The sequence below is a fragment of the Podarcis tiliguerta genome, assembly GCF_965153285.1.
Source record: "Podarcis tiliguerta genome assembly, chromosome: 14".
Taxonomy (NCBI): domain Eukaryota; kingdom Metazoa; phylum Chordata; class Lepidosauria; order Squamata; family Lacertidae; genus Podarcis; species Podarcis tiliguerta.
In genome coordinates, this window is record NC_139547.1 from 13,370,957 (window position 1) to 13,395,580 (window position 24,624).

Sequence of the window (24,624 nt, forward strand, 5' to 3'; positions counted from 1 at the left end):
TCCCCTTGCTCAGTCCCTGCTCCTGCCAACCTAGCAGTTCAAAATCACATCAAAGTGCAAGTAGATAAATAGGTACCGCTCCGGTGGGAAGGTAAACGGCGTTTCTGTGCACTGCTCTGGTTCGCCAGAAGCAGCTTAGTCATGCTGGCCACATGACCTGGAAGCTGTACGCCGGCTCCCTCGGCCAACATAGCGAGATGAGTGCCACAACCCTAGAGTCGGCCACGACTGGACCTAATTGTCAGGGGTCCCTTTACCTTTACTAGGTGGAGCATGGCCAAGAAAAGGTTGGGGACCACTGGATTGGTAGTCCTCGAGATCCCTTCCAACCTTACAATTCTAGGGTTACGTTTTATGACCAATGCTCAGCATATTGCAGCATTCCGATGTCTGGAGGGCCACGCGTCCCCCACAGCTGTAGTAAGAGGACCTTAAATCGCCCCTCACTGCGTATGTTCGTGTGTGGGTGTCTCTCTCGCGCACGTTTCGCAGCCGGATCCGAATCGAGTCCACCGGCGTCCAGAGCTTGACGCGCGCCTAACTCGCGCAACCTTAGGAGCGCGCGGGCGGGCGGGCGAGGGAGAGCGCACGAGAGGTTGGGGTCTCCTGCCCGCGCGCGCGCCCGCTCGCCTGCCTGCCTCCCTCCTCGCCGGGAGCAGCCGCGAATGGCTGTGGGAGGGCCGAGGAGGCGGGCTCGGCTGAAGTGAAACCGCGAGGGGAGTTTGGCGCGGGCGGAGAGCCTCTTCGCCGCCAGCGGAGACAGACCTCGCCGGGCGGTCGGGGAGAACGACCCAACGACGCGGGGAGCGGAGAGAGCGCGAGGCCGGCTCCCCGTCGCGGCTGCCGCTGCTTTCCTTCCCTCGCTGCCGTCGGGGCTTCCAGGCGGACTTGGCCAGCCGGTGAGGCAGCGCTGTGGGTGTGGCCGGCGGCGGGTTGGCACCTGGGTCTATTCTTACGTGGGAATGCTCGCTAGAAGCGTTTGGACAGGGGCCGGCGGGGGGGGGGGGCGTCTTCTCTAAGCGCGACGCAGCCGCCCTCACGAAGAGGGCCAAAGTGTTTTGACGCCGGACTCGGGCTGGGCGGCGTCTCCATATCCAGACGAGCTCGCCCGGGTCTACTCGGAAGTAAGTCCAACGGGACTGGCTCCCGCGTAAGCTTCGGTCCCATTTGCCGCAAAACTGAACAACCCACGCGCGATTTTAATAAGACGAACCCCCCCCCCATCCCTCGGTTCTTTTCTCAGCGCGACCCCCCCCTCGCCCCCGCCCCATTTCTTTTCTCCTTTGTGATTGTTTCACTCTCTCTTTTCGCAGCCGTGTTATTCTTGCCCTTCCAAGAAGCTGTTGGGAGACGTTTTGTCTCCTTTCCAGACTTTACCAGCCATGATTTGTGTGCATCTTGCGTGGAGGGGGGGTAGCTGTGGCTTCTCAACCTTCCCTTCCTCTCCGCTGCATCTGGAAACTATAGGACGCTGCATATAGAACACGTTGCATAGTATATACCATAATAATATCTGCTAGTAATTGACTCATAGTGGGGAAACTTCCAGCTTATTTTTAAGTGGGGAGGGAAGAAAACGAAGTGTCTCTGTTTGTGGGGGGCGAGGTGGGGTTTTTTGTTTTTGTTTTTGCACATTTTATAGCATCTCTAATTACAAAAACCTCCACCCTCCTTAATGCTGTATTTCTGGCTCCCATGTCTGTGCACTGTTTTCAGCCTGGCAGTTCCTTCTAATAAATCTTCTGTGCTTTCTTCCTCCTTTCTTGCAATTCTTTTAAGGATGTTTCCACTTTCCAATTACTCTCCCAGCTGGGTACTCGGCAGCTCTATGGTTGATAGGCTGAAGAATTCTTATTCTCTCTTCTTCCTGCACGCCAACACCCCCCCCCCCCCGCCGCCTTCCCCACCTCCTCTGGTGGTTTTCACTTCTCACATTCCCCATCCCTTCGAAGAACCCTGGAGATGTGCTGTTAAAGGTCTTTTCTCTCCCCTGGCTGCCCCCATCCCCCAAAGCTTAAAGGGAGAGAAGCTCTTAGTTCAGACATAATCAATACTGCCTTTGCATCACATGCTCAACCATTCCAAATAGGGTGTGACTGAGAACACCCATTGGACAGAGTTCCCTTGCTGTTAACCCACAATTCTATTGCCTCTGTTACTTTGCCTTTGTATTCAGCCGAACATGGTATTATTGGACCAAAATATTGCAGAAATGATTACGCAACCCAGCATGTCTGCACAAAGTGACAGTGTCTGTGACTGCCACAGGACTTCCAATCCAACCAAACTGCCCTTCTGGGACATATATATTTTTTGAGTTTGACAGTTGTGGATGGAGTTGCTAAGCTCGCTGGTCTACTGAGGCGGAGAGTTCCTAAGCCGGCCTTCCTCCCTAGAGACATGCAGTACATCAGAACATCTCTGTTGAAAGTCCCAGCTTGATTTCAAAGGGGAAATTTAGCTTGTGGGTGTGTGTGTGGCTGCAAGTGAGCTGTTAACTTTATACGGAGAATGGCGGTGGGAGGAAAACACCGCTGGAGGTTGCCCTTAACATGGGAAATAAATACATTACAATTCACAGAGGGGTGATTTTTGTTCCTTTTTGTTGTAGCACCTTAAAGACCCAAGCGATTTATGTTGGCAGAAGCCTTTCTGTAGGGTTGGTGAAGTAGATTCTAGTCCATGAATGCTGATGCCATAATGAATGTGTTTAGTCTTTTGGGTGTTCGCCATACCTTTTGAAGTATTTCACAGGAGTTAAAGCTTCTTTTCTTTTATTTTTTTCAAAGCTTGCATGTATGCACACTTTGATTCTTTTGTGGTGGCTGTTCTCTAACACCTCCCCTACTGTCGCCCTTTACTGGTTATCTAAATCCTCTGATTTCTTAACAGTCCAAGCTGTGTACCGCTTAAAACTGGTTAGAAATTGTACGCATTTGGGTGGTTTCCATTTTCACTGCCATTCTTACTTTAAAATCACAGTGTTTGGTTGACTTGCTATTGATCTTCTTTCGTTGTCTGTTTGGGCCCTGCATTCATACTGCTTGAATGTAACGATAACATGGATTCTTTTTCAAGTGGATTTTGATTAGGAGAGAAACCGGGACATAAATGCATATGACTACCCAGCCTGAATGACCTTTTGACTTCTGAATTTCCAGCTTTAAATGCAAAATGGACTTTTCTAGCTTTTATTTCTGTTTGTGCTCTGTCTCTCTTTTCAAAATAGGAAAATTCAGTCAGCAAATTCTGTACTTCTTTCGAGAATGTGGTGTAGCTGCATCTGATCAAAATGTTTAGACTTGTCAACTCACAGTGCTTAGTACATGTGTTATAAACTACATTTTAAAGAAAGTATTCATTTTACTTAAATCCAGTATTGCAGATATCTCCATATTTATGTATATATTAGGTTGCTACAATCCTTTTCCCTTGGAGAAATTCCCATTGAACTCAATAGATATTATCCCCCCTCCCCAGTTGATTCCACTGTAAAAACTGCAATTCAGTGCATACTGATAAGGATATCATTACCACGCGACTCAGTGAGTTGTACTTCTGTGTAGATGAGTTTAGGATTGCATTGCACAGAAAGACATGTAGAGGCTTATGAAATGATGCGTCTTGTTGGGGAAAGTGGATATAGAGACATTCCGCCCCTCTCTCATGATACTAGAATGCCGAGTGGTTGTCCAAATTGATTGACAGTAGATCTGGGCAGATGAAAGTCATTTGTAATGGGTTTATAGATGATGTGATGGCAGCTAGCTTAGGCAGCTGTAAAAGGAGGTTGGCCCAACTTATGAAAGAGGCTAGGAAGTGAGCACTACTGAATGAATGCATTGGACAGGTCAGTGGCAGTAACCTCCTTTGGGATAGTCTGTGAAAGCTTACACCCAGGTTGAATGCGTTCGGCTAGTTTGTGAAAATGAAGAAATTCTGTACATCAGTTAGACGGAACTGGAAGAAATTTGGCCCTAGGAGTCTTCAAAAGAGAGATGTTTGCAGATGAAGAACTGTGAGAGACCTTGCTGGCCATCAGGCAATGACTTTTCCCACCTGTTTTGCCCCACCCTCCAGCCCTAGGAGTCTTTCCCAGACCATGACTTTGAGAAGAGCAGAAACAGTTGTGAAAAGAGAAGTGGAGTTCAGGGGCATTTTTTAAAAAATGATTTTATAAATTTTGTGTCCCCGTTTCTCAATGTGATCCTTTTAGATGGTTTTCCATGCTTTGTGGTATTTTACGCATTGTGACTGGTTGTTATTTTTATTGATTATAGTTTAGTAATTCTTTTTTGTAATTGTATACTGTTTATTGTTTGTTGATATTTTATTTTACTGCTTACTATTCTAATGGATTGCTGAATATCGCTTTCTTTGAAACAAGTTGTTTATTTAAAAGTTAAATTTTTATTAAGATTTACTCTATTGGATCAGATTGTTATCAGGTGTGTGCTTTCTGCTGTCTATTTTGTTGTTTCTTCAGCTTGTAAACTACCTTGTTTATAGTAATATAGAAAGGCGGGATACAAATTAAAAGTGAAATGAAATGAACATATAGTTTGCTGTTTTGCAGCAGCAGACTAACAGAAGTCAAGCACACTGTGACTCTGACCTCATCTGCCCTTTCCATTTCAAGCTGTCGTATGCCACTTTACACAGCTATGGCTCCCCCTTGACACCTGACAAGGAATTCTGGGAACTGTAGGTTGTTAGTGGTGGCAAGAGTTATTCGGAGACCCCCATTCCCCTCATAGAGTTACAGTTCCCAACGTGTTTTAACAACCAATCCTTCTTTTTAAGGAGCTCCAGGAATGGTACCTCTGTGAGGCTAATTGGGGTGTCCCACCAACTCTCGGGGACACTGGTGGCGCTGTGGGTTAAACCACGGAGCCTAGGACTTGCCGATCAGAAGGTTGGCGGTTCAAATCCCCACGATGGGGTGAGCTCCCATTGCTCGGTCCCTGCTCCTGCCAACCTAGCAGTCTGAAAGCACGTCAAAGTGCAAGTAGATAAATAGGTACTGCTCCGGCGGGAAGGTAAACGGTGTTTCCGTGTGCAGCTCTGGTTCACCAGAAGCAGCTTAGTCATGCTGGCCACATGACCCGGAAGCTGTCTGCGGACAAACACCGGCTCCCTCGGCCTATAGAGCGAGATGAGCGCGCAACCCCAGAGTCGGTCACAATGGTCAGGGGTCCCTTTACCTTTACCTTTAACTCTCAGCGCCTTAAATAAAGACAGCTCCCAGGATTCTTTGGGGAAAGCCAGGGATGTTTGAAGTGGCATGGTACTGCTTTTAAGTGTATAGTGCAGAAGCTGCCTTAATTGCATAGGATCACATCTTTATCAACAGGTTCTTCAGAGGCTATGTGGAACCTCTATGCCAGGGGTGGAGAACCTTTCCGAGTCCAATAGCTGCACTCTCTGCTGGGCAAGCTTTTGTAGCCACTTGCCAGTAGAGAGCAGAGCCAGAAGCCAAAGGAGGTGGAGTGATAAATATAAACATTGTGTTCATACCGTAGAATTGTTTCTAAGCATCCTCACACGTCCTGCTCCATCTACCATCCAGGCAAGCAAGAGTTGTGATCAGAATTCAAGGATACTTTCCAACTTGGCAACCGCCCCACCACCACCACAATTCAAAGCACATGAATTAAGGCGGGTGAGGGACATGGCCTCTTGAAGGAGGGTTTGGCTGGGGGCGGGATGTGTCCTGGAGAGAGTTTCTAAGGCCAGATCAACAGGCATGAAGGGCAGAGCATTTGGGAAGGAGCTGAATTGGTGTCCCCATGTCCCTTGCAACCTTTGCAAGGACATCTCCTTGATCCTTAAAATACTTTGTTGTTAAAATACTTTGGGAACTGTAACTCTGTGAGGGAATGGGGTTCTCTGAATAACTCTTGGCACCGTTAACAACCTACAGTTCCCAGAATTCTTTGTCAGGTGGTATATAAGTGGTATAAGACTTGAAATGGAAAGTGCAGATGAGGTCAGAGTCACAGTGTGCTCGACTTCTGCTAGTCTGCTGCAGCGAAACAGCAAACAATATTTTCAGTGCCTCTCCCCACATCCCTTCAACCAGCCACCCAAAGAATTGGCGCAGCAGCCAAGGGAGTGAGCAGGCGGGCTCCTAGACACTCCAAGCCAAGGTACAGAAGCACAATTTTGCCCCCCACCCCAGTCTGCACTGTTGGCAGAAGTCAACCTGGCCAACTCCTATGCCCCTGATGAAGGGCTATGCTTGACAACTAGGCCTGAGGCCCCTGGCACCTGCACATATGCATTGTACCCCTGTATGGTATGCCAGTTGTGTGGTCCGAGGGGTGAGAGGAATGTGAAAGAGATTTTGCCTTAAGGGCTCTGTTTGTGGGGTCCCTGGAGGTATCTAGCTAGCTACTCTGGAATACAATATGCTGGTCTGATCCAGTAGGACTCTACTTTCATGTTCTATCAAGGCACTCGTTGGATATATATATAGTACCTGCTTTGCTTGAGAAGCATTGCAGAATTGAATGTTCTCACACCATCCATAGCTGTGCACTTCAGGGTTCTGAAGCACTTTTGTTATCATTCTTGCAGCAGCCCTGCAATTTCAGCCAATGTTGTTCCCTTCAGATTGCAAGTGTCTGAACCTGAGAGAATAGTGACTGGCATGAGGGCCACCTAGTGATTTCACGGCTGAAGAGGGATTTGAACTCTGTTCCCAGATCTTTCCATGATATCCTATGCATGTTTCCTCAGAAATAAGCTGTTCTCTGTCTAGAACGTGTGTTTAGGATTTCTGCCTTAACTCTGACAGTGTTCTAATGTTGAGAGCAGAAAAAGTGCCTTTGCTGAAACAGTTACTGGATTTGTGCTTCTGTTTGAAGAAAGGAACCATTGTTGACTTTCATTATCTAGCAGCCACGGGGAGATTGACAGGTTACAAATTGCCAATCCATAAAGGATTTGGGCAGGAGATAGTTTTATTACTTATTAAATTATATACGCAAAAGTGCTCATTTTTTGGCCATTATGTTGTCTGCCCCCAATTGAACTCACAGAGATAATTAGCAGATCCCAGGCAATCACAGGTTCTGCTATTCATATGGTCAACTGACACTTAAAAACAAACAAACCATTGCACAATTCAAGCAGGTAAGCCTGCGAATATTCTCTTCTTCCTGCTTTCCCTGGGACATATTATGAAACACAGCCTGCTTTTGTGGATAACAAGGAAGTTGTTGATTTCACCCTGGGCCAATGTGATATAGTAGTTAGTCTGTTGGATTGGGATCTGGGAGGCCGTGTGATTCAAACCCTGCTCAGCCATGAAGCTCACTGGGAAATCATGAGGCACTCATAGTCTCACAGCCTAACCTAATTTGTTGGGTTCTTGTGAGGATGGAAAGTAGAGAACAATGTATGCCTCCATAAGTACTACACTATATTTCTTTATTGTTACATTTTATTGTAATAATAATAAAAAACCACTTCTTGTTCCCCCACCCAATCATTTTATCCTTGCATCAACCTGCAAGGTGGGCAAGGCTAAGAAAGTGCATCAGAGTTCAAAATGCTTCACAGTGTAGACCTATATATGTCTATTTTGAAGTAAGCCATTGGGTCCATTGAGGCTTTGTTGTTGTTGTTTAGTCGTGTCCGACTCTTCGTGACCCCATGGACCAGAGCACGCCAGGCACTCCTATCTTCCACTGCCTCCTGCAGTTTGGTCAAACTCATGCTGGTAGCTTCGAGAACACTGTCCAACCATCTCGTCCTCTGTCGTCCCCTTCTCCTTGTGCCCTCCATCTTTCCCAACATCAGGGTCTTTTCCAGGGAGTCTTCTCTTCTCGTGAGGTGGCCATTGAGGCTTACTCCCAGGTAAATAGGATGGCAGCTGCGCTGCATTTCAATTCTCAGTAGAGCTTGTTGGCCCCAATCCAACACTTGAACCACTACAGTCCGTGAGAATTTCCTAAGCTTCTTCTTTCTTGATAGCCTGGTTCTCATACCTGGAAAAATAAATCAGAAAAATAAATCAGATTCTGTGTCGCATATCTTAATAGCAGAGGCTGGGATCCCTGGTCAAACTTTACTTGGATGTAAACCCCATTGAGGCTGTTTACGCATTATTCTTTATGTCCCACCTTTGCTCCAAGAAGTTCAAGGATGCTTCTTCCCATTGCCATTTTATCCTCACAGCAACCCTGTGAGGGAGATTAGTTTGAAGGACTGTGACTGGCCCAACGTAAGCTGGTCAGCTTGTATACTTGCATGGTGTCAGAGCCATAACTGGAGAGACTGCGGTGCCCTTCGCAGCCCTTGGCATGACCTGTATCTCTGTTCCAACCCTCCCCCCCCAAAAAAAAAATCATTTTACCACAATAGCCACATTGGAAACTAATACATTTTACATGACCTACAGTAAGTACTCAAGGGACACGGGTGGCACTGTGGGTTAAACCACAGAGCCTAGGACTTGCTGATTAGAAGGTCGGCGGTTCGAATCCCCATGACGGGGTGATCTCCCGTTGCTTAGTCCCAGCTCCTGCCAACCTAGCAGTTCGAAAGCACATCAAAGTGCAAGTAGATAGCATTTCCGTGTGCTGCTCTGGTTCGCCAGAAGCGGCTTAGTCATGGCCACATGACCCGGAAGCTGTATGTTGACTCCCTCGGCCAATAGAGCGAGATGAGCGCTGCAACCCCAGAGTCGGTCACGACTGGACCTAATGGTCAGGGGTCCCTTAACCTTTACCTTACAGTAAGTACTCGGAAGCATCCAGAGTGAGGGTGAGGCAGGGAGGAAGGGTCTTGTCACAATGGTGGAGGCTCGGTGATGCACCCATGTACGTCACAAACACCATAGTCTCCAGCAGTCTGCCTTCGTAGCGCCTTGCCATTTCTCCCATTGCTCAGCTCCCAGCTCTTGTCTAAACTCACGACCTTACACAGATCACTGGAGGCAGATTTCTGGGGTGATTTTTATTTTTATTTTTTTGCAAAAAATGAAAACAAACAAGAACAACAACAACAATCTTTATTACGGTCCAGAGACCCAACTAAACATTACAAATCAATACACAGTTCATACAGCCTACCTCCAGGTTAATCAAGCATTTTGTTTAGAATATAGGGCTCATTTGTTCTTGCAACCACCGATAAAAACTTTGCCACTGCCAACGTTCTAGCTTTTGCCCGGTCTTCCAGTAGGAACCTGACATAGTGAGCCTCTGATTTTCCCGGGAAAGGCACCAGCAAGGGTAGTATCAGTTCAGCCCTGGCCTGCTCATACTTCGCACAATGTAACAAAATATGATTTATGCAGGTCCGATGCGGACGACAGGGACAGCTATCAAACAGCATCGAGATGACTAGGGGGGTGAGACAGGGTTGTATTTTGGCCCCCACATTGTTTTGTCTATTCTTAAATGACCTAGAAGAGAACTTAATGGACCCAGATGGACACATTCCAAAAATAGGAATGAGAAGGACCCCTCTGTTGTTGTATGCTGATGACGCGGCCATCATCTCGCATTCCAGACCGGGTTTGAATTATCTGCTGAGGAAATTTTCTGATTACTGTTCTGGAAATGGTTTATCCATTAATTATGAAAAATCTAAAATTTTAGTCTTCGAAAGAAAATTCTCCCAGTCTAAATGGGTGCTGGATGGCCATAACCTTGAACAGGTAAAATACTTCAGTTACCTAGGGCTCACATTCCATCATACAGGATCTTGGAAGCACCATTGGCAAACCTCCCTTCAAAAGGCGGAGATTACAAAGCTAGCCATACATAGATTCTTCTTCACAAAGGGCGGCAGATATGTTCCAGCAGCCTTAATGGTTTTCAATGCAAAGCCCGTTTCCCAACTCCTGTATGCAGGAAATGTCTGGCATAATGGGGACCTGCCAAAGCTAGATGGCTTTCAGGCAAAATTTATACGATCTCTGCTGCAGGTACCTAACTGCGTCCCCAACTCCGTACTTCTGTTGGAAGCTGGTGAATGCCCAATTTCAGCTAGAGCGTGGTGGGCTGCCCTAAAACATTGGCTCAGGATTTCAGTGTGTAATCTAGGGAAGGGTCTGTACCAACATTTGACCAATGAGGAATTTGTCAGCAAATGGCAGAAAACCATGGCTAAAAAAGCCACCTCTATGGGTCTGTCTCTTCCCCCCCCCCTCCAACTGTATTATCTGGGTTATGAAGGCGCCCAAAAGGTTTTAAAGCAAAGATTATGGGACAAAAAACAAACAAACCACCTCTGCCACTGTGTGTAGTGCTTTGCAGAGTCCTTGCCCTAAAGAGCTTACAACCTGAAATTCAGCGCAAAGGAAACAATGGAAGGAAATATTGGGAGGGATCAGATAGGGAAGCAATATAGGCTTGTTTCTGTTCCTGCCTGGACTGATGGAATCACCCAGTGACTTTGGCCTCATCTGCACCATACATTTAAAGCTCTGTTATATCACTTTTAATGGTTATGGTTTTGTCAGAAATGTCCCGGGAACTATAATTGGTTAAAGGAGCTGAGAGTTGTTAGGAGGCCCCTCACATGGCTACAATTGCCAGCGCCCTTGACAAACTACCGTATTTTTTGCTCTACAAGACTCACTTTTTCCCTCCTAAAAAGTAAGGGGAAATGTGTGTGCGTCTTATGGAGCGAATGCAGGCTGCGCAGCTATCACAGAAGCCAGAACAGCAAGAGGGATTGCTGCTTTCACTGTGCAGCAATCCCTCTTGCTGTTCTGGCTTCTGAGATTCAGAATATTTTTTTCTTGTTTTCCTCCTCCAAAAACTAGGTGCGTCTTGTGGTCTGGTGCATCTTATAGAGTGAAAAATACGGTAGTTACCAGGATTCTTGGGAGAGAAACCATGACTGTTATACTACTGTTTGTGGAGGTGATCCGAGCCTACAGTAGATTGAAGGAACTAAGGCAGTGGTTCTCAACCTGTGGGTCCCCAGATGTTGTTGGACTGCAACTCCCATCATCCCTGATCTCTGGCCTTGCTAGCTAGGGGTGATGGGAGTTGTAGTTCAACAACATCTGGGGACCCACAGGTTGAGAAACGCTGAACTAAGGGCTGGTGCTAACTTTTCATAGAAATATTGGGTTTTGAGAAAAGGTATGCGGGAAGTAAGAGATGTGATGTCCCACAGGGTGTTTTGGGAAGCAGTTCCAAACACACTGGGCAAGACTTTTGGGTGACTGAGGATGATTCAGTGATTATTTAATTTCTTTACTGCTTAGTTTATTAAAAAATATCTCTGATTGGGGTACAAAAAACTGAAGCAGCAGCAGACAACTTAAAAAAAACTTTAAAAACACACAGTTGCATAAAAAATGTTTCATTGAGACAAAATTGCTAGTATATATAAATCAATATAAATTCATTTTCCTTCTGACACACCCTCCCTTTCAGCCTATGGGCAAAACAATTTATTTATTTAAATTGAAATACTACCCTTCATCTGTAGATCTCAGGGTGGTTCACAATATAATATTACAATATTAAAAAACCTCACAAAATACGTAATAAAAATAAGTACAAAAACAAATCAATAATTCTTCCCCCTCCCACAACACATTTAAAAGGGCATGGGATGTCAGTCAGCCAAAGCTAGACCTGGTCTCCATTCTTATTTATATAAATACAGGGTTGTTAAGTTGAAATTAATGGGTCTGTGTTATTCATGCGTATTACGTTCAGTGGGTCTACTCTGAGTAGGACTAGTACTGGATGCAACCCATGGTACTGGTTAATATAAGCAAACCAAACACAAAATCTCTCCTCCTCTCCTCCCCAGATACCAGCAACCTTGAATCAGAGGTCAGAGTAATAAGAAAATGAATGTGAGCAAATCTTGCATTCATTTCCAGGCAGTTCGGGTCTGGAAGCTTTCTGTTGAGCATGCCGAGACTGTTGCACCAGGGCGTGGAGGAAGAGCTCTGGTGCTGATTAAATCTGCTTAAGAGCAGAGGGCATGTCACATACACAAAGAGAGGTCGGGATTAACTAAATGAGAATGCTGACTGCTTCTTTTGACCTTGCAAAATCCAGTGAGGTGCTGATTTTCAAGGGCATCTGAGAAAAAATCAAGTGAGCCGGTTGCCAGGATTGCAAAGGTGGTTGAATTCTTTATGAAATAGATTGTTAAAGCAATTTATTTAATGCTGCGTTTTAACTTGCAGGTATTCTTAAAATAATAATAATCATCATCTGCTTTTATTTGTGTAAAACATAATCCTTCTGATCTAAAGGTCCCGCTGGGTAGCACTATACAGTGTGAACAATATATGCATGCCTGGCAATAGGTAGGTTAGGATTGATGGAGAAATTTGATTCGGTACACATAAAAAGCCAAATCTGTCAAATTCATACTTCCCAAAACAGTATGTGAAACAGAAGCACAGCTGTCCTTCAAAATTTGCACTTTATCTGAATTTTGCGATGCAGTTCTCCAATCATTGTTTACAGGAATGCATAACTTAAGGGTAGTTGTCCATAAAAACGAATATATTGGTGAAAATGACACAGAAAAGTTCATTATATTATGGAACATTATTTGCAAAAGCGTGTGCATCAGTCAGAGCTGTCTACAAAACGTGCCTATTAAGAGCAATTCGCACTGGAATGCTGGTGAATTTTCACAAGGACTTTTTAATGCAAATTGCTGCAAAACGTGGAGAACTGAATTTAAGATTGAAAAAATTAGAACCAAAATTGACAGATACTTCCATCCCCAGGGTAGAAGTGCTTCTCCACCAGTGCAACAGCTTGCTGTTAGCAGCCTGTTCTCGTGGGCGAGCTAATAATCTTTAAATTCCCATGTAGTAAGTAAACGGGATATTTTGTTGTTATTGTCAATTATTTAGATTTCTTTCCCACCTGTCACCATGATGGAAAACTAATCCTAACCCTAACCCTGGCTAATTACAACAATTTAAAAATACAGTTGGTTAAAATCAATTACAGTCCAGTGAGTATGGTGGGCTCTAATATATAGTTTTTAAAGGACTAGGGCAGAAACTGCACAGTGAAGGTTCCTTCTGTGGGGAAGGGGCTGCCACAAAGAATGTCCTCTCTTGGGCTGCCACGTCCTGAACTTCTGAGGGTGGTGACCAGAGGTCAATGAGGATAGGAACTGGAGTCCCAACACCATCAGGGGGACACCGGGTTAAAAAAGGCTGTCATATACAATCTTTTCAGATGTTTCCTTAAAACATTCTTAGAGCATGTGCCTTGGGTCATAGCTCAGTAGTAGACTGCATGATTTATATGATTGTTGTTGTTTAGTCGTTTAGTTGTGTCCGACTCTTTGTGACCCCATGGACCAGAGCATGCCAGGCACTCCTGTCTTCTGCTGCCTCCCGCAGTTTGGTCAAACGCATGCTGATAGCTTCTTTACAACATTGGACTTTCCTTTCGCTTCCAGGCATATCCACAACTGAGCAACCTTTCGGCTTTGGCCCAGCCGCTTCATCAGCTCTGAATCTACTTGTACTTGTCCTCCGCTCTTCCTCAGTAGCATGTTGGGCGCCTTCCGACCTGAGGGGCTCATCTTCCAGCGTCATAACTTTTATATGCCTGTTGTCTTTGTCCATGGAGTTTTCTTGGCAGGGATACTGGAGTGGCTTGCCGGTTCCTGCTCCAGGTGGATCATGTTTGGTCAAAACTCTCCACTATGACCTGTCCATCTTGGGTGGCCCTGCACGGCATAGCTCATAGCTTCTCTGAGTTATTCAAGCCCCTTCGCCATGGCAAGGCAGTGATCCATGAAGGGAGATTTATATGAGAGAATCCTAGAATTGTAGAATTGGAAGGGACTGTGAGGGCCATCTAGTCCAACCCCCTGCAATGTATGAATCTTTAGCCCAACCTGGGGCTTGAACCCACAAACCTGAGATCAAGAGGCTTATGCTTTACCAACTGAGCTTAATCCCTGTCACTTAAAGTATATTCAGCCTTTTGCAATAACAGTTCAATTTATGCATTTGCAGCAAAAGTGCTTCCCTCCCATTTGCAATATGCTCTTGATGGAATTTGTTACTTGCTTATTGCCATAGCCACAGATGTCATACAATGCAATGACAGAGCAAGGCAAGACAGCTAATGGTTTGGTTCCACTTGCAACCATTTTGCTTGTTTTATGACTGTAACAGTTTCATCTGGTTGTTGTTTTTTAATCGTATCTTACGATGTTGTAACTTTGTGGGACCTTGTGATGAAATGCAAAATCAATCAAACAAACAAACAAACAAACAGCAAATAAACACAGGATTGCTATATTGTCGGGTTTTACCTACTGGTGTCCATTTGCACCATGTTTAGGCCCAGATTCCCAGTGACCATTAAAGATAGAATGCTCATCTTTAGTCCATGTAGAACCAGTGATATGCACCTATTCATGATTACATACTGGGTCTTCTTTCTGTCTGATCAGAAAGGCTTAGTGCAGGTTACAATATCAAACCAAATCCCCAGTCAAGTAGCAAAGCTTATACCATTGTTACAAATGAAATTTTGGTGGCCACCCAGGCTAAGGTGGTAGGATGTTTAAGGTTACCAATGGCTGAGTGAGATTTGAAGTAGGGACTCCTTTACTTCCAGCTTATTTTCTGAACCATTGAGAACACAGAAACACGGGGAGCTTTCTTCTACAGAGTCAAACTATTGGTCAGTTGTGCTCAGTGTTGTCAACATTGACTGGTGCTACCACTGAGCTATGATCCTTCCTCTATCAGTGCCACACCACCTAGCTTTGCTGATTAATCTTATTGCCCGACTTTTCTGTTTCCTGGCTCTGTGCACCTTACTCCCTATGCCCCAGGGATGTGGGTCTTTTTAGTGTCCAAGAGGCGAGACAGAGGGGTCAGAGGTGGCAGTAGAAGACCCAAAACACCCACCTCCTGGTGTCAAGCTGTTACAGCTTGCATCTCTCTCTCAGCTTTTGGATGCTTAAAAGGACCTGCAGTCTTGGGTGTGGAAGGGAGAATTTGTTATCTCATGGGGGGAATCAAAGAAGCCTCTGTGTTGCATTATTATTTTTATCTAAGCTGTGTTGGATGATTCTTAAGGACTGAGAGGTCAGCTGGACATCAGATAAATAAATAACGCTATTAATTCCAACTTGGAAATACATTTTATAAAAGCATTGGGGTTGTTGTGCAATGCTTGTATCTCCCTTTTGCTCTTAATATCCTCCTCTCTGCCCCCTCCCTGTTTTCTCTTTGTATCTCACAGATCATAATATTTTATTCTCTCTCCTCTTCTTTCTCCTCTTTATTTACTCCCCCCTTTAATGCCATCTTCTAGTGTGCCCTACATTATGATTCCTCCTTGGTGCATCAGGCCAGTTCTTGGACGTTCTGAATATATTATTCCTACTGATCGTTATTTCATTTTCAATCCAATCAATTCCAAATCCAATGTTCCATTTGCTCCCAGGTTCCCATAGCTAACTTGATCAATTCTTTCTTCTGTTGCTCAATCAATCATGCCTTGGGTCATCCTTCCAGTCCTTGAACAACATTAATTACATAGGAACCGTATCCAATATAGCCAACCATTCCTCACTGCGACTTTCCCACCGTGCACAATTAAGGGCAAGTTAATGGCGTGATGGGACTGAACAATGGGTGCTTTGGTATGATGGCGACTTGAGTTGCACTGATGCTTTGGACAGCTTCATAGTTATTTTCAACATTTGGTGCTTATTTTATGATTGATTGGCCACATTCCCTTATGGACATCCTTGTGGGGTCTGCATGTCAGTGTGGGCAGAGACAAAAGTGAGTGAAGAACTAATGAAAACTTCCATTTGCGTGGCTGGAATGAAGCCTGCTGTGCAGCCGGAAAGACATCTCCCTCTATCTGGTTTAGCAAGAGGCAGCATCATAGTTCTGTGACATATTCCGGACAGGCTAAAGCGCTTAAGGAGGCGGTGGAGCAGGGCTTGTGAGGGATATGCTCAGGGGAGATTCGTGAGGGCCAGGCGGCCCTAAAACCAGAGGTTCCACATCCCTGTGTCAGCAGATAATATCCCATAATGCCATGTTACCTTGGGCATGCCTTGTATGTATCTTTAGTAGAAACGATAAACCAGAACAGACATTATTGCAATGCGCACAGTTGCTTTATAAACAACAATATGACTTTGCTTCATTTGAGGAAATGGGTGAAAACTAATTAATGCTGATACTATCTTGCTCGCTTTGGGGGATTAGCGAGAACAGCACAGTATACTATTATGATGAAAAATACTGTGGTACATAAAATGGTGTGAAATAAGTGTGAGTGGCTGGGAGCGCCAGTTACAGAAATGCAGGGGAGTAAAATGGTGTGTTTTTAGAAATTACATAGGCCATGTAAACCACATTGTCTTGACCGTAAGCTTAAACAGTTCCCAATAGAGATACAGATAGATATTGTATATAGGTTGACCCTTGGGAGTTCTGTAGGGAAACTGCAGCACACCAGGAACGGCGGAGGTATCACATGCAAATAGTTTGGGCCTCGTTAGAACTGTAGGTGAGCAAGAGGTCTGGCATGCAATAGTTACCTCTCTTGATGGAGGAGGAGCAAAAGGAAGCAGTTCCTTGATTTGTCCCTCTGATCTATGACAACATGGGCAAAGCTGGGTCCAAGACCCTGTGATGGTTTTGAGTGGTGGAATCTCTGAAAGTTAGGAAGAATCTGTCAGGGAACTGCCATTGGAGCTGGAGGCGGAGAGGAGGCTCCAGAAGGATGGCGGAGAGGGTCCCAGTAGGGAGAGAGGTAGCCCATCTGCTGGGGAAGGAAATCAGCGTAACACCAGTGGAGAAGGGGGGCAGATGGGGGAATCGGAGAGGTGGCTCCAGGACTCTTCGCCAGAGACCAGCGGAGAGGGCACGAGTACTCCGCTGCCCACACCCACTTTGCGCAGAAGACTTCCGCGCAGGCAAAGTAGGAGAAGACTGGGCGTCAAACAGCTTCTATGCTGGAAGAGGTTCAAGAAACGCCCACTGACGGATTCTGCCAGCGACTGAGGCAGCCAGGGAACTTGAGGCTGTCCAGACAGAAAGGGTTCAACCAGGCAACCTAGCCAGGAGTAACGGCAACTTACGCACGAGCAACCCCAGAACCATTACAGAATCTGTTTCTGCTTCTTACCATGCAGATCCAGCTGGCCTTCATACTTCCTTTGCCAGAAAGGCCCAGAGTTATCCTACCTATATAGTGGTACCTCGGGTTAAGAACTTAATTCGTTCTGGAGGTCCGTTCTTAACCTGAAACTGTTCTTAACCTGAGGTACTACTTTAGTTAATGGGGCCTCCCGCTGCTGCCGTGCCACCAGAGCAGGATTTCTGTTCTCATCCTGAAGCAAAGTTCTTAACCTGAGGTACTATATCTGTGTTAGCGGAGTCTGTAATCTGAAGCGTCTGTAACCTGAAGCATCTGTAACCCGAGGTACCACTGTACTTGGTTCCATCCTGGGCTCCTTGAGGTGGGAAGATTCCTTTCAGGTGACTCTGGCTTGTGGTTCCTTGCAAGGATACTGCCTATTAAAAAAACATGTCTGAGAAGGAAGGAGATGTGGAAATTGAATAAGGGGGATTAGCTAGGCAGAAGGAAGAAATGTTTTCTGTCCACAAGGTTGGAGCAAGCTTGGAAAAGAATCACACATAGTTGCGTGGCTATATCCGCCCCCTCCCACAAATGGAATAAATAAAGACACAGACACCAGAAATAAGGTTAATGGGCGTAAAATGGCCACAACTTTATTGATTACAGGTAAGAGCGGTATTGGCCTTAGGCATTGGCCCTAACAGACTATCCGGTCTAACCGGGAAGGGTTAAGCACCAACAGGGGGAGCCCCCGAGATGCACATCCCTGGGCGCTCCCCGAGGGGTTACCGCTCGGGGGCGCGCTTTAGGCCCTAGCCTCTGTAGGTTTCGGACGAGGCGACGCCCCCCCGGAGTCCTTTACCGAACTACCCTTCACAAATTGGGGGAGGTGATGGCGATCCTCCCCCCCGACGTCATTTGCATAACAATACCCCGGCCAATGCCTAACCGCCAAAACCAAGGAGTTGTGACGTTTTGCTACGAGGTAGGCGAAAAAACCAAGTGGCTTCCAAATTCAGCCAATTAGCCAAATGGAAAAACTCCTACCAGGCCCCTTACGGCGACCAGCCGAAGCCCATAGCAAGGTCCGAAGCCAACCTACAGGGCGGGTGGGTGGGAAACCGCTGCTGCTGCCGAGAGAGGAAAGGGGCGAGCCTGGGGCTGACCTGACCTTAAGTGCCCTCAGGTTGGCCCGCCCCCCAGCGCCAGCCGATTGGCCGACGCTGCCGCAAATGAATAATAATGGGAATGGGAATCACGGGGAGTCCCGCGGGGCTAGGGCCAGCCCCGCGAGGGTGTGGATGGGGTCGTGAGCCCGCAACACCCCCCCCCTCCTGAACTCGGGAGTGGCTTTGTCTTCTGGAAAGAAGGATGGGCTGTGGAACAGCTTGAGTGGAAAAGATAGATCTATTTCCATACCACCCTTCATCCAATGATCACAGGGTGGTTTACCATATAAAAACACAAAAATACATAACATAGTAACATAGTAACAAACAAAAGCAAAACCTCCTCCCAGGTACTGAGAGATATCCATTTATAGCAGGCATGGCCAAACATGGCCCTCCAACTGTTTTGGGACTACATTTCCCATCATCCCTGACCACTGGTCCTGTTAGCTATGGATGATGGGAGTTGTAGTCCCAAACCAGCTGGAGGGCCAAGTTTGGCCATGCCTGATTTATAGGAAAGAGGCTTCCTGATGGGTATTAGCTCTAACACAGAAGGCAATCTCCTGAAGGACAGGGCTGGGTGACAGGGACATTTCATGGTAATTTAACCAAAGTACTGAGCTCCTGTCTTCCGGTCCCGGCTCCTGTCCACCTAGCAGTTCGAAAGCACCCTTAAGTGCAAGTAGATAAATAGGTACCGCTTTATAGCGGGAAGGTAAACGGTGTTTCCGTGTGCTGCGCTCGTGCTGGCTCGCCAGCTGCAGCTTCGTCACACTGGCCACGTGACCCGGAAGTGTCTCCAGACAGTGCTGGCCCCCGGCCTCTTAAGTGAGATGGGCGCACAACCCTAGAGTCGGACACGACTGGCCCGTACGGGCAGGGGTACCTTTACCTTTACCCTTTTACTGAGTTTTTATAGTCATACCAGTACATCCTTCATGCTGCGTAGTGGCAGAGTAGTTATGAAGGTTATCTGGCCAATAAGAACTCACAGCCAGGTGACTGAAGGGTGTTTCACAGAGAATAGTGGAGGCATTTCCCCAAAAATGTAAATTGAGACGTAGTTGAATCACTGGGAGAAGTGCTTTCTGAAGGATGCCTTATTGCTACTGCCCAGGGTTAACGAATGTTAAGTAAAGCCATCTTTTTGCGTTCAATATGGCAGAGGTTCAAGGGAATGACTAATTCGTTTTGCACTGAGGTGATCCACTATGCATATATGTTGTCGCAGGGAAATTTATCTGTGCAGCAGCTACTATGGAGAGGATATCTGGTACAAACCAATAGTGCTTCCTCCAAAGACATGATGCCTTCAAGGCTTGAGCTTTGCTTATTAGTGCCATGCTTATTGCTCAGAACAAAGCCAAAAACATCACATGGATCCAGGGGATGTGCAGAATTCCAGCTGAACTGAGCTTCTCTGTAGCAGTGGCTGGCTGGGGTCCTGGGCATGGCAGGGCTCCCAAGCTTGGCAAGGAGTAGAGGTGAGATGGCAGAAATGTCATCCTAATATCCCACCAGCCAGGCAGCACCGGTCCTAATGCTACTTAGGGTGAGATAAACATGAAATGGCAGTAAACTGCCAGTGGCTGATATTGCTATTAGCTGATTTAGTACAATTGCTAAGACTAAAATTATGTGTCAGAAAATCCCTGGTTTGAGTCTTCTCTCTGTGCATTCTCTTGGACTCCCTCCCATTTGCAGCATGGTGCTAATAATAAGCAGTAATAATTTCTGATTTGGCATAATGGCTAAGAGATAGATCAATGCATTGGGAAATCCCTTCCTTGAATCTTGTCTTTGCACATGCACTCAGCCTCCCTCCCATTGGTAGTATAGTGGTAATAGTAATAAATAATTAGAGCTGATTTAGCTAAGTGAATAATCTACGTATCGGGAAATCCCTGGCTTTCATATTGTGTCAAAACGTCTTTTTTGTTGCTATTAGTACTGGCCTGTCTTGTTTATGTTGCTTCTAGTGCTGGGCAGAAGTATCCAGGCTCAGTGACTTTCACTTAAAAGAAGGCAAAGGATGGGGGGGGGGGGAATACCCCAAAGATTGGATTGATCTTAGGAGAAGTTCTAATGGATGTATCCAAAGTAGTGCTAAGTTGAAGTCACTTAGCAGTGTACTGACGGCAAAACATTTTATGCTAGTGAAATGTTGTTGGTTAAGCAGGTTTCTGGCAACTTCATTGCACATTCAGTTGCACAGTGAGTTTCTGCTTGCTGGTGCATTACATCCACCCATTGTACAATATTATAGCTCACCTGTCCATTAGTGCAAGAGCCCTTGTGCTAGTGAAGAAGGAACATTGTGTTACTTTTAAAGGTGGGTGACTAAGGTTCTCTCCCTCTCTCTCCCCCTTTCCCCCTCTCTTTTATCAGAAAAGCACCTTATCACTTCAAGCCATAACTTGGTTGCTCTCAGCAGCTCTGGCTTCCCTGGGGTATTCTTGGTGGGGGAGGAGGGAGATGGTTGCCTTCATTGGCCAATGGGCACCAATCTGTCCCCACAATAATATCTCTGGGAACAATGCTGCTTCCTGAGTTAGTATCACTCTCACTGGTGCATTCTGCCCTGTAGCTCCTCTATCTGTAACACAGCATGCTTAATCCATCTAGAGGAGCTCCTGTGCCTCTAAATTCCATCTGCTTTGGCCAAAAGTTGTAAAGGTTACGGTCTTTCTTTTCTTCATTGTAGTGAATTCCTCACCCTTTATATTCCTCATTGTAGTGAATAAGGAGCATGGAGTCTTATTCTATACAAAGCAGATATTGCAAACTTTACCCTGCAGTAAAACAATGCCATTGCGTGCCTCTATGGATCTTGTCACATAATTCAAGCCGTGCTTTGCTAAAATGTCACGTCAGTGCCCTGAAAAATACAAGCAGCATTGAAAAAGATGATAGCTGAGATGATTCTTGTGCCAGATAAAAAGGACACATGCTTAAATCATATAGGGTTGAGTGTACGTTCTCTGTCCCATTATTGTTACATGAGTACAGTGGTACCTCGGGTTAATAACTTAATTCGTTCTGGAGGTCCGTTCTTAACCTGAAACTGTTCTTAGCCTGAGGCACCACTGTAGCTAATGGGGCCTCCCACTGCCACCGTGCCACCGCTGCGCGATTTCTGTTCTCATCCTGAAGCAAAGTTCTTAACCCGAGGTACTATTTCTGGGTTAGCGGAGTCTGTAACCTGAAGCGTCTTTAACCTGAAGTGTCTGTAACCCGAGGTGCCACTGTATAGGAGTAAAGGAACACAGGAAGCTGTCTTAATATGAGGCAGACCATTGGTTTATCTAGCTCCGTGTCATCTGATGGATAGTGGCTTTCCAGGGTTTGGGGCAGGAGACTCAGCACTACCTGGAGATGCCAGGATTGAACCAGAGGCCTTCTGCTTGCAAGACAGATGTTCTACCATTGACCTATGGCCCCTGCATTCTGCTTTGCTCACCTTCCTGTTTAACTCGGAGAACTTCTTAACATAATTTCAACACTGATGTGCGTATGCCTGCAGTTTTCATCTTTCATTCCCTCCCCCTTTCTCCTCACAGGCTACTGATGCATCCGTGTGCACCTAACAGACATTGAACGAAACAGTACAAAAAAGGCACCTTGATGTGATCGCTGAAAACTGCGTGCACAGAACAGTCTGAACCAAGTTCAGCACTTGAGAACAGAAGAATGGCGGATAGCTAAAGGGTTGGTGTCACTCTGGAAACGAGATCAGGTAATTTTTTAATATATATAAAAAACCCTGGAAGTTTTCAGGGAATTGGGGAGGGGGAGAATGACATAAGGATCCTTAAAATCACTGCCTTTCCCCCTTTAAAATGTACACATAGGCAGTGAGTGGGAAAGGTTGAGCCTGCTGCTTGCATACATTTCTAAAATGAGAAGGTGGTGGTGTGGTTGGCGTACATGCCCACACCCTTTATATCTGATTTAATACACGTGTCATCGGGATAAAATGTGAGGGTTAAAACACACAAACACACCCACCTGCACTGAGATCCTTGGAAGAAGGGGCAGAACAAGCATGTACTTAAATCAACCAGGCATTGTCCTTTTGGAAGGTGATGCCAGGAACTGAATCTGGGACTTTCTGTATGCAGTTTGTGTGCTCTGCCATTGAGGTACGCAACTGGTGTGTTTGAGGGGGGCACACACATGCGCGCGCGCACACACACACACACACACAAACATTATCCTTGACCAATGATGCCTCTGTCATGTTACTGTACTTTCATCTCTCTCTAAAAAAGTTATCAGTTGTCTCCATCATTAGGGGTTTTTTGTCATTTAAAAATTGGCAGTCATCCTGAGGCTGCTTCCCATATTGTGGCTTCTCCTGCCGGCTGCATGTTTAGTTTTTAAGTGGTGGAAAAGCTCCAGGGAAATTGATCTGTCTTCCAGCCCCAAACTCATAGAAAGATGAACATCTGGCGGTAACGGATGTGGGCAACCAGCCGGAAAGGATCCTGGTGTTCCATCCTGTTCCTGCCAGGTATAGGAATAAACATCCTAATCCTCAGCATTTTCAGCTGTTGAATTTCCCCAAAAACGCTTTTGCAATGTCCTGTTGGTGTTGCAAGGACGCTGTCTTCCACGTTGCTTTTGAATGGGACTGTTCCTAATTACTGGTTTCTTGGCAAGTCCAGTATTAAGATGGTGGGTGTGGGATTTTGAGACTAAAAACTTAGGGCACACATGAGCATCAAACTGATGGTGCAATAGGCAAGCTATTGTGAACACTGGAACAAAGAGGTTTAGTATCTCAAGTAAAGGTGGCCTGAAATTTTCACCAGTGGTTTTCTCTAGAAAAGGTTTTGGAAGGGGTCAGGTAAAAGGGAGAGTAAATAAAAGGGAGAGTAAATAATTTTCTTCAAGTGAAGGTGAGGGTTTCCTGAAATAAGCAGCTGTAGTAACTCCCCACAAAAGAAATTAAACAAAAAATTGTATCCAGTTGTAAGTCAGTGTGGGTCTTCATGTCCCCATAACTCACCCTGGGAGCAGTGTTTCAAGAAGACATAAGGTCCCTACAGATGTTCCTTTTATTGTTCAATCATGATTATTGGTGCCCATCATGGCAATCCCTCTTTTCAATACTGTTTACACTTGCAAAAGTTTTTGGGTGGACATACTGCTTGGTTTCCAACTGGTGTGTGTCCTGTAGGTCCCTGCTGAAATCATTTGGCTTCTCATACAACCAAGTTGTTGCTGTCGGGTTTTTGTCCTGCTTTTGTTGCACTCTAGTGCAAGAGTTCCCATCCGGATGGCAATAATGTGCCAACACTGGGAAGCATTGTAGAACAACTAAAGCAGAGAGATGTGTGGGCAGTCCAGTATCAGTCCTCCACTATTGTGGCATGGTGCACAATCCACCAGCGAAACTCCCCACCAGTCTGGAGGGGCTCATAGTGCCCCACCTAGGAAGCAATATTGGGGTATGACTGCTTCCAGGCTGCTACTGGTTGTGAAGATAAGAAGATCCTGCTGGAGCAGGCCAGGGCCTCACCTACTGCAACATCCTGTTCTTACTTTGACCAGCCAGATGCCTGTGAGATGCCTTCAAACAGGACTTGAGTAAAACAGCACTCTCTTGCAGTTTCCAGAATCATAGAATTCTAGAGTTGGAAGGGGCCACAAGGATCATCTAGTCCAACCCTTGCAATTCAGGAATCTTTCAAACCCATGACCCTGAGATTAAGAGTCTCATCCTCTGCCAGCTGAGCTACCAAGTATTCAAGCGCATGCCGCCTCCAACTGTAGAGGTAGAATGTATCCACCAGGTTAGTAGCCATTGATAGCCTTAGCAACTGCGAATTTATCGAATCGTCCTTCAAAGCCATCCAAGTTGGTTGCCATGACTACCTCTTCTGTCAGCAAATTCCATAGTTTAAACTTTCTTTGCTTTCAGCGTCTTTCGACACTTGGCTTCCTTGTTATGCCCGCAAGCTTTAGTCTATCCACTTCCTCTACACCATGAAAAAAATTATGCACTTCTATCGCGTCTCATATTACTCACCTTTTCTCTAAACTAAAAAGTCCCAAATGCTGTAAGATTTCCGCACAGGGAGCTGTACCTTACCCTTGATCATTCTGGTTGCCCTTTTCTGAACCTTTTCCAACTTTACAGAATCCCCTCTTTTTCTTTTTCTTTTTCGAGATAGCGAGAGATCTTTCTTCTAAAAAAAGGAAAGAAGAGCTGCTGTCGTTGTTTACCCCAGTAAAAAGGTAAAGGTACCCCTGCCCGTACGGGCCAGTCGTGTCCGACTCTAGGGTTGTGCGCCCATCTCACTCAAGAGGCCGGGGGCCAGCGCTGTCCGGAGACACTTCCAGGTCACGTGGCCAGC

At 45.9% G+C, this 24,624-nt stretch overlaps 1 protein-coding gene across 2 annotated transcripts in view; it reads left to right on the forward strand.

The window, feature by feature from the left end:
- Positions 1-662: 662 nt before the first annotated feature.
- The window catches only part of SEMA6D (semaphorin 6D), a 438,832-nt gene continuing 414,870 nt past the window's right edge, over positions 663-24,624 (forward strand). The window contains exons 1-2 of one of the 2 annotated variants that reach the window (XM_083411897.1): positions 663-899; positions 21,823-21,998. The gene's annotated coding sequence lies outside the window, so the exon portion shown is untranslated. The remainder of the gene's footprint in view (positions 900-21,822; positions 21,999-24,624) is intronic. The other variant, XM_083411900.1, reaches the window with a different exon arrangement.